Consider the following 10,742-nt stretch of genomic DNA (forward strand, 5'->3'; position numbering starts at 1 on the left):
GATCGCTAATGCTAGACCTCACCTACCGATATCAAAGTCAATGAGCTATAAAGTCAACCACATCTCTCTTCCTACCACTCTACTAATAGTGTTATGTCAAATCTCTATACATCTTAGATGTACCCAAAATCAACTGAATCAACTCGTCCATCCTTGGAACACAAATACGGCTATCAAATCTCAAAACACCCTTAGAATATATGGTGAACCTCTTAGATTCACCTCCAACACCTGATCATGAAGGAAGAAAAGCTTACTATCCTCAAATTGATAATCTCAAATCTACTAAAAATGTGAAGACCTCACCTCAACACTAGCAAAAATCCTCCTAGGGTATGAATATCTAGTGAACCATCAAGTTAGCTAGGGAGTGAATATCCCATGACAATGGCCCCTGAGAAACTAAAATGCAAGTGAAACTACCCATACTCACTTCCTTCCAACTCAAGGCATCTGCTACTATATTCGCCTTGCCTGGATGATACAAGATGGAAATATCATAATACTTAAGCAACTCTATCCATCTATAATGCCTTATATTAAGCTCCCTCTAGGTCATAAGATGCTTAAGACTGTGATATTTAGTGAAAATCTCACAATGCACACTATAAAGATAATGCTTCCAAATCTTAAACACATAAATAGCTGCCGGTAACTCTAAATCATGAATGGGGTAGTTATGGACTCAAAATGATAACCATATCATCATTACCTAGTATAGTCAATAGACATAGTCCCTAGCATACTCAATAACATGATCACTAATATAGTCATTATCTGAATCAATGGTTTTATCAATATCACAATCAAGGGAAACTTTAATAGTATATTCAATAGCTTAATGCATATTCCCTAGCTCATCATTATCTTAAACAACCATTTATTCCTAACATAATCAATAGCTTATTCAAAGCATAATCAATAGCTTATTCATAGCATAATCAATAGTCATTACTCCCAATGTCAACCCATCATAATCATCAAGAACCAATACTTCTCAATATGACCATAATAATCATTTCCTAGATGGACACAGACGTATAAAATGTCTTTAATAACTAATACAAGTCTTGGCCTAAGGTACGTCGAAGAGCCCACTTCTAAATCCCCAAAATCCATGACCTAGCAATGTCTATCCCAGAATATACTAAGGTATCTAAATCCTCTATTAGATTTTGAACAAGCCATATCTAGCTCTAGGATAGCAATTCTTCCCAATAGAGAGCAACTAAGTCAATTCCATTAAGAACTAGGATAAGTTTCACCCTAAACTCAAGTGATGAAGGCAATTTTCTTATTGGTTGAGTGACTAATGGCAATTTTCTTATTGTTTGAGTGACTAAGGTATTTTCATGCTAATCAAGAGCCTAAAAGGTCAACTTCACCTAAGGTATGGTTTGCTAGGCTAAATAAGCCTTAACAATAGTATCCAAAATAGCCTGAATGGTCCACAAACCCATGTATTGCAATTTCTCACACCAATACCTAATATTGATCCCAAATCTAACATAATATCATAAATATACTATGAATTAGCTCAATCTAATAAGGAGTAAAACCTAGCCTACCTAGTCATCAAGAAAGCTTAAAAGATCCACCAAATCACTGCTTTTCCTTTCCGAGAAGCTTCTGCAAGATGTCAAACTTTAAAAATCACCTCCTACTTATCAATATGAGAATAATGCGACCCATATTGAACCATTGTACTTTCGTTCCAAAAATCACACTAAAATTCCATGCGGCTCTCACTTATGGAATTCACATTTTCAAAACTAACCAAATGTCCCCTCATGACCAAGGACTCATTACCCTATAAAATGGATGAAATTTAAGATATTTGGGGATAATATCAAGCCTCCCAAGTTTAGGGATTTTGAATAAGAAATGGGAAAATCTACCATGAAATGATAAATAAGATAACCGTGTAAACAAGTGTTAGCCAAGCTCCTAGATCAATCACGAGATTCAATCCCTAGCTTTTCCTCTCTTTTAGGGTTTTAGTCTCTAGAGAATGGGTGAGAAATAGGAAAAACCGGTTGAAAAGGGTCTATTTGTCTCATACCAGGTCCTCTAGTATCGCTATCGCAACATAAGTATCATTATTGTGATATATTGGGGCAACACTAAGGAATTGAAATCATGACATTTAGCCCTACAATCATGACATTTGTTACCCTGTTGAAGGGAATGGTGATCATGACCCAAAGGCTCGTTAATAGAGATGGACCAGATATAACTAAGATTAGGAATTTTCCATGTCTATACCAATCCCTTAAGATTCATCTGGGATCCCGTATATACAAACGAACTATGCAACTATATCAAATTAAACATTTTAGACTCAATGGCATAGTTGTAATTTTCATCTGAGGTCATTTAGGCAAAAAGTGGGTCCTACACCCATATTTTATTTTTTCTAAACTTTTTAATCAATAGGTCAAAATAAGTTCGGGTGTCTCGAGACCCAAACAAAGAATCCTCCTAGCCTAAAATAAATATTACAGAGTTGATGGAATAGTTGGAACTTTCATTTGAGGTTGTTTGACCAAAGTTTTTATCCGATGTCCATTTGGAACCAACGAGACATCAAAATAGAAAATTGGCTCTATAAACCAAACAAACTGCTCGATAACCAAATTGTCAGTCCAACAAGTTATAAATGACTTTGGTAAGCTCTAGGAAAGCTCTAGCAGTAAAAATAAGTGGAAATATACAAAATAACCTAAAGGTTCATTATATAGATCTCTCCAAGGGATGTTCCTAAGAGGAGTCATGGATATTGGTATTTGAATTTGTTGTATACGGGTTGATGAACCTCCCCATGGGTCCTACATTTGGAAGATTTAACTTTGTAGGTGTATACAGAGGTTGTGTGATGACCTCGTGCATCACATCATCATCTTCTTCATTGTACGTTATATATTATGCTTCTGTTTTGATTGTATTTCTATCTTTGACTTGCTATCCATCTGTTCTATCTTGATAAACTTGTATTTGATGTACGTGTATATTTATTCATTTTTCTCTACATGTATTCATTATATGTGTATATTAGAATTGCTAAGGGAGATGGTGTGGGCTACCGTTTGAGACATTTTCTAATCATAGGTGACATGCCCATATTTGTGTTTATATTCTTTATTTTCGACTTTACTTAGTCGGCCTATGATACCTACTGAGTACAACTGGATCGTACTTGTCTCTATTACACCCTTCTATTGCAAAAACAGGTTTAAGTATGCCATACAGATAGATGATTTAGGTGACTTTTATAGTATTTGAGGTAACGGACATCATATGCTTTAGGATTTAGCCTAATACCTCTTGCTATCTATTACATTTCTTATTTTGTATTTAGAGATAGAGTATTGATTCTTTTTAGACTATTATTGTATCTTTTGACATTCAAGATGTATTTAGTAGTTCTTATATTGTGACACCATATTTTAGGTTTTGGTTTGGTATCTTTGATTATATTTCCTCTATTATCATATTTATGTGGCATGTCTTTGATCTAGAAGACTTGTCTTGGGTGTTGGTATTAATTTTTCATGTTATATTAGTTTGGGTGATAGGCTTACTTATCTAGGCTTGCCGTGACAAGTGCTATATTGACTCTTACTTTTTAGGTAATGAAAAATTGGTATCAGAGCAGCCAATTTTATTAGTCTCAATAGTGTATGAATGAGGTGTCTAATAGAGTCTCGCAGATCAGTACATAAATGTCCTTATTTATCTTTGTGAGGCTATAAGATGTCTTTAGAAAACTTCTATTATTTTTGTAAACGTGTGGGTCCTTCCATACCTTACATTTTAAATCATATTTCACTCTTTCCTATATAAATGTACGTTATGATTCTCTATTTTTGTTTGCAGATGATCTAGTGGTACTAATATCTGCTTATGGTACTCCATTGACTCTTAGTGCATTCCTTTTGTGTCAACATCTGGTATAGTATTATTAGGTCAAAAGTTCAGACGTCATCTATGTTACCTACTCAGATCGGATCTCATTTAAGCAAATTTACTATGTCTCCCTTTATTATGAGTACAATTATATTTTTTTAGGATTAAAAAAAGTTTGAGAGATTCCTTCACTTGGGTCCTCCTAAGTTCAATGGTTTTCTTTGTGAGGATGCCTATGAGTTCTTGGTTAACTGTTATAAGAAGTTTCATAGCTTTGTTTTTCTTGAGTTGCATGAGGTTTCTTATACTACTTATCAATTGAGAGATACAACTTGAGATTGGTGGAGGTTGCTTGTTGGTTGCCAACCTCTCAATTCTTCTAAAATGACTTAGGATCTGTTATTGAGGCCTTTTTGGACAGGTTTGTGACTTTCAATTTGAGGGATCAAATAAGAGATGAGTTTGATCATGTGGAGGAAGGATCCATGACTGTTGTAGAGTATGAGGCACGTTTTAATTCCTTTTGTAGATATTTTTATGCTAGCATTGCCACCGAGTAAGAGAAGATTTAAAAGTTTGCAAAGAGGTTGAATGTTTTTCCTTAGCTGGTTGTGACTTAATTTGTAGTATATAGGGCATCATTTTAGAGTATTGTGGATCATGCTAGGATGACTTAGTCCATTCTTTGAGCATTTCAGGGAGGCACAAAAAAGGTGCATTATTTGGGTGAGTTTAAAGGTCACATCTCTTGAGGTAGAAATTATAGAGTCTTCCACGGGTATCATGGCATAATGCAGGCAACCTTGCAGGGTTCATGTAGTGGTTCTTCCAGTTTAGTATCTTCCTGCAAACTCTGAACACTGGAATGCCACTGCTGATCTGGAGCTCGTGCTTCTAAACCTATGGTGTAACATAAGAGAAAGCACCATAGTGTAAATGTGCCAGTACGTCTGAATGTAATGAGTATACGAGTGAGGTAGGCTAAATGCAAAGGATTATATTCATGAACAATACTAACTGATATGAATGTGAGAATAGACAATTGCATACGTAACTGTAACCGAACTCGTGGAGATACTGACTCTGAATACTGAAAACATTAGTGTACTAATACTGACATACTGGATAACTGAGTTTATTGATATTGATATGTAAATCACTAATAAGTGATGGATTTGATACTGTATTATTGGATACTAAGAGACTGATATTGCATTACTGATAAATGAATGATTGTTTCTGACAGTTTGGATTATGAAGAACTAGTCTGATTGACTGTATCTGACAGTCCTGAAAATGAGTACTGATAGCATTAGTGACTATATCTGATAGCCCTAATACTGATTACTGATAACATGAGTGACAGTATCAGACAATCCTGAATTTGATGGAACTATCTGAGTCCCGTACTGTATCTGAGTTGACTGTATCTGACAGTCCAGATATACTAAAATCTGAAGAACTATCTAAGTTCTTTTACTAAGACTGAGATTGAAACTATGGGAGGTAGTAGTTCAACCGACATACCCCGTATGTGCTATTATGGCTAAGCTGAGGTCCAATCTCTGCCCTGACTGGAAGGGTGTCAATACTGCGCCACTGGTAAGGATAACGTATGAGCAACCCTCATATAACAGGTAACTCTAGTGAGAATGGTGGGAACCCTCATATAATAGGTTAATCCACCTCATCCACCCTCATATACCAGGCTACGATGTCTCAACCTATGCTGGCTTTATAGTTCAGGAACGCAAAGATGACTGCTAAGAATCACACCCTCATATAACAGGTGAGTTCCCATCCTTCAGCTTACTAGGTGCTAAATCCTACTCATATCTGAAGAGACTGATCATAATTTACTAACTTTACATGGACTGAGTAACCGACTTCCGTTGACTGATGAAATAGTACTACTATCTGAGAATTTACTGAGATCATGAGATTTCTGGGGTTTCCTGAGTCACATGACTGACTGAGTTCTATAGATCATGGCTTGACTGAGATTATCATGACAACATGACATGGCTCTAGGCACACAACTATATTTTTTGGGTACGAATACCCCCAGTACTCGATCGAAGAAAACTAACACACATGACATGAATTGGTCACAAGATTGGAGTCCACAATTCATAATATCATAAGTAGGGGATAATATACCACATGTAGTTTTCTATATCTTGTGCATAGTAGGTAGTGCATAAAATATATATATATATATATATATATATATATATATATATATTATGTACATATTATATCACTCAATTATGATAATGCTTCATACCATAACAATAGCAACAAAACAATGGCATGGAACTCATATTGAAATGTATAGTTAACATGGACTTGTCACATAGATGATATGGGACCATGTAAACATGAAATTACTATAATTCTAGGTATTTTATCAAACACCTTGCATGAACTCTTTAAAGCATAGGTATGTTCATAAATTTACATCATATTAAACCGCCCAAATTCATGGGTTCCAACTACATGATCGAAACCTTCATGAAAATTCATCAAATCACTACTCTTTAGAATAACCACAAACACCAACATGAATAAAATTATATCACCACAAAACATTCATAATTTAGTATTTAAAGATTGATTTTTGAACTCCACAGACGATAGGAATCCGTGGATGAACACTACGCATTCCTGAATCAAGGTTCTTGATGTTTTTGAACTTGAAGGATTTGAAATCCTTTGATTTTTGAAAAATATTGGGTATTGTTCTTAGAGATTAAATTTAGAGAGAAACCCTAGTTTTTGTTTATGAAATAATAATGAGCAAAATGGCTAAATTTGGAATCATCTGGGTATATATAGGCGAGTGGTAAGTGACCAAAATATCCCTGTTAAAACGGACTGGAAGTAAATTGAACGTGGCATGTGATGACCCAACTGATGTTCCATCAAGAACTTGACGGTCCATCACTTAGCCCGTCAGACGTGGACTAGAAATGGGGTTCACTAGATTAGAGTTGACGGCCTAGATGACGGCCTGTCAACTCATCCGTCAGTCCTTATCCAATACGTGGCTCAACTACCTTGGCTGTGATGGTCAAAGTGGCAGTTGGTCACTTATGTGGAGGTCTGTCAACTTGGCTGTCATACCTGGGCGTTTTCGACAGTTCCAAGTAAAACATCCATAACTTCCTCATCTGATGTCGGATTTGAAAAAAATTAGTACCGTTGGAAAGATAACTCATTTTCCAACGGTACTAATTTTACTTGGAACGTTAGAAAGTGAAATCCAAAAACACCACATGTACAAAGATAGGTTTGTATTTTTGAACGTTAGAAATACCATATGTACAAAGATAGGAACGTTAGAAAGTGAAATCCAAAAATACCACATGTACAAAGAACGGTAACTCATCCATACATGATAGAAAGTGAAAATCTTAAAAATACCACATGTACAAAGATAGGTTTGTATTTCAAAGTAAGTACTAGCATACTTGAGATGATATCTAGCTAGGAAAAAGGCACAGGTATTACAAAACATGGTGCTAATATTAGTTTGGATTTTTTTGGGTATTATAATATCTCCCCCTTAAGAACATTCACCTCGAATGAGAATGACTGAGATGGAAGAAAAGATCAACTGAAGTACATACAATATATACACTACTAAAACATGGTTTCGGGACTGACATGACTGATAAGCTGAATACTTCATTCTGAATATGCATATCTGATGCATGAGAAACTAATTAATGAATGTATGACTGAGTGTTTTGATGAACTGAGCTTCTCATAATAAGAATGCATATCTGATGCATAACTGATAAGCTGAATCCATCCATATCTGATGCATGATTATATCACTGACATGATACATGAATTCATGACAGAAAGTACTAATAAGCTGATCACGCATATCTGATGCGTGAATGTATGACTGAACAAGCTCAGGAACATGCGGTTGAACATGCAATGGTAAAGGTAACAAGTTTGAACTCAAAACTAAGAATAGAACTGAATACAAAGTTTGGTACTAAAATCTGAACATGGGAATGAGTAATATCAAAGAAGACCGTCACCTTGAACTAAAAATATCGATGAGTTTGAGATTAATCACTCAATATGTATGAGCGGAAACATATGAACATAACTGAGTCTGGAACATGATACATGAACTGAACTGAGTCTGCAATGCATGACATGGATAGAGAATCGTATCATAGACTAAACTAAGCCATTGAGTACATGGCTTACTGCTGAGTTTTGGAGCTAAAGGTCGGCTCATAAGTAACACTTTCTCCAAGATAGATTCATCAAAGAAAATGACATGTTTAAATCAAGGAAGTTTGGGGGCTATAATGTATCTCCCCCTTGGGATACTATGTCCCTTGAAGGATGCTGGACTGATCTTCCTGAGATATTAAGAAAGTTGAGGCGATGCACAAGGCACATAGGTACAAAATCGTGACTGATTATCTGAGGTCTAAAACTGAAGTGTGATGAATGAATGCATAGATATACTGACTTATCTGATTAACTGAGTAACTGGTAACTGAATGTTGGGTATGCAAGATTGAATAGTTCTTAATCTAAGTAGCTGGGATGAGGCCATAAAGTTTTATACATATGAGAAGGGACTGACTGAGTAACATAAGGTAACTGATCATGGATTTCATGAAAGCTATATTTTCTGAAAATACAGGACCAAGCATATTACATGATTTGGAAATATTCCATAGACTGAGGTACTGGAATACCTATAACTGAGTAACTGATAACTGTATACTATGGTCAAGAAAGTCTAAAACTGAAATAAATTTCTGAGTTGAATACATATCTGAAGCTGACACTCTAACTTAAGACTATAACTGGGATCCATACTAGAACTAAATGTTGGGTCCCGATAACTGAATACTGAAACTGAGGTTTTGATTGATACTGAAGTGCTTAATTCTGAGATTGAGCAATAATTACTGAGGGTTGAGTACAAAAACTGTAACTGAGATGGCAACTAAGTTATGATAATAGCACCATGAAGGCTGACATAAGTCAAGGATCTGAATATACATTCACACTCTAAATTTTATTTTTCAATTTCTAAGTACTACTTCTTGCTAGTCCTTTACTTGTATACTAACAAGATATTCAAGCCTATCATCATATTTACATCCTCGTATAAAACATGCATGCAATAGTCTTCCCTTAAAATGAAATATTAACTCTCTCCCATCTAAGCAATTTATCAACACTACACTATTCTTATAAAGAGAGCTCACTGAAGGGTTAAATCAGGAGAACCTGAAACATGAATGGATACTGACTAAACTTGACACATGACTGAAACCTGAGGAATAGAATATTAACAACATGGATTTACCAAAAAGGTCTGAACTGAGTATATACATTATATAGTCTGAATTTATCTGATCAGTGGGGGCGTAGCATGATTCATGGAAACTGAGTATACTGGGGAGCATGATACGTGTACATGAATCATGAGCTACATGACCTGAGTCTGGAATTTCTGAGTTCGTGGAACATGATTCGTAACACTGAGTGAGCTGGAACTGAACTCCCTATGCTGGGAACTGAAAACGCACATGATTCTATGGAATACGTGTGAACATAAGCTGTATTCATAGAATCTGAGACATGAAGCATGCATAGGCATTATGTTGACTGAAGTACAAAACTTTACACTAAGATAAGGTATGGGTTGGGAATCGTCTTCCCTAACTGACTTTCTGTACATACTGACACTACTATTGGAATTAGAGAGCTTGACAAGGTTACTTGATCAAACATCTTGCCCTTAGATTAAAGCCATCATCATAAGTCTATGAACAGTAAACTAATCTCTGAACTGAACTACAATCATCATCATATACTTACACTCTAATCAACACATGATTGCCTTACTAAATATATTATCTTCCTCTGTTTCATCACATACTACTAATATCACATTCACACCTTCATGCTTAATTTCATGTCAATAAACTTAAATTTCTAACTTGCATTGTTCAAGCCTATTGATTTATTTTGGCAAAACTATTCCCATGAATACATAATCTATTAAATCTGGATATGGTATCCTAACTTATCTACTGCTAGACTCCTGGGTTCATGGTTCTAACTCTGGGTTATATGCTATCATAGGATTTTGAGAAGGGATCTGATGGCACATCTAAATCTTGGTTCGAGAACGAGTTCTCATGATCATGAATGAGATTCATACAACTTTGGAACATAACTTAACTGATGGGATACTGTCTAAGAAATCCCTATCTTTAGGACATGAGCTTCACTATTTCTATTACCTTGAAAGTAAGGTAGAATTATCATGAGTGAAGCATGATGAGAATCTACATGATTTTCTTAGAGAACCATGCTATAGCACAATCTGAGACATGAAAGAAGGGAAACTGTTCCTAAACATCTCATAGCCTCCTGCACATAAGTGTGGTGCAAAACACACGTATGTATAAGACTCTACTAGATGCAGCTTTCAGACTTCCTAGGACTCTACTAAACCTTAGGCTCTGATACCAAATTTGTAACACCCTAATTTTCTGAACCAAAATGCTACACGGTGCTCATGACCCCAAAGGACCACAAGCTAATCTATGACTGATATCTGTACCTGTACACTATATAATATAACATGAAAATGCAGAAACATATACTGAGTGGCCATAAGGTTCAAATCTAAATAAACGTCTGATAAGACAATGTCTAAAAATGGTATAACAATACTAAAACAAATCCAAAATAACTGTCTAACATGCTATAGTGTGAAAACCTTTAACTGTACTGAACAAGAAGTTGATGGGATATTTCACCAACTAACTCCATCT

This window comes from Capsicum annuum, chromosome 5, assembly GCF_002878395.1.
Source record: "Capsicum annuum cultivar UCD-10X-F1 chromosome 5, UCD10Xv1.1, whole genome shotgun sequence".
NCBI lineage: Eukaryota > Viridiplantae > Streptophyta > Magnoliopsida > Solanales > Solanaceae > Capsicum > Capsicum annuum.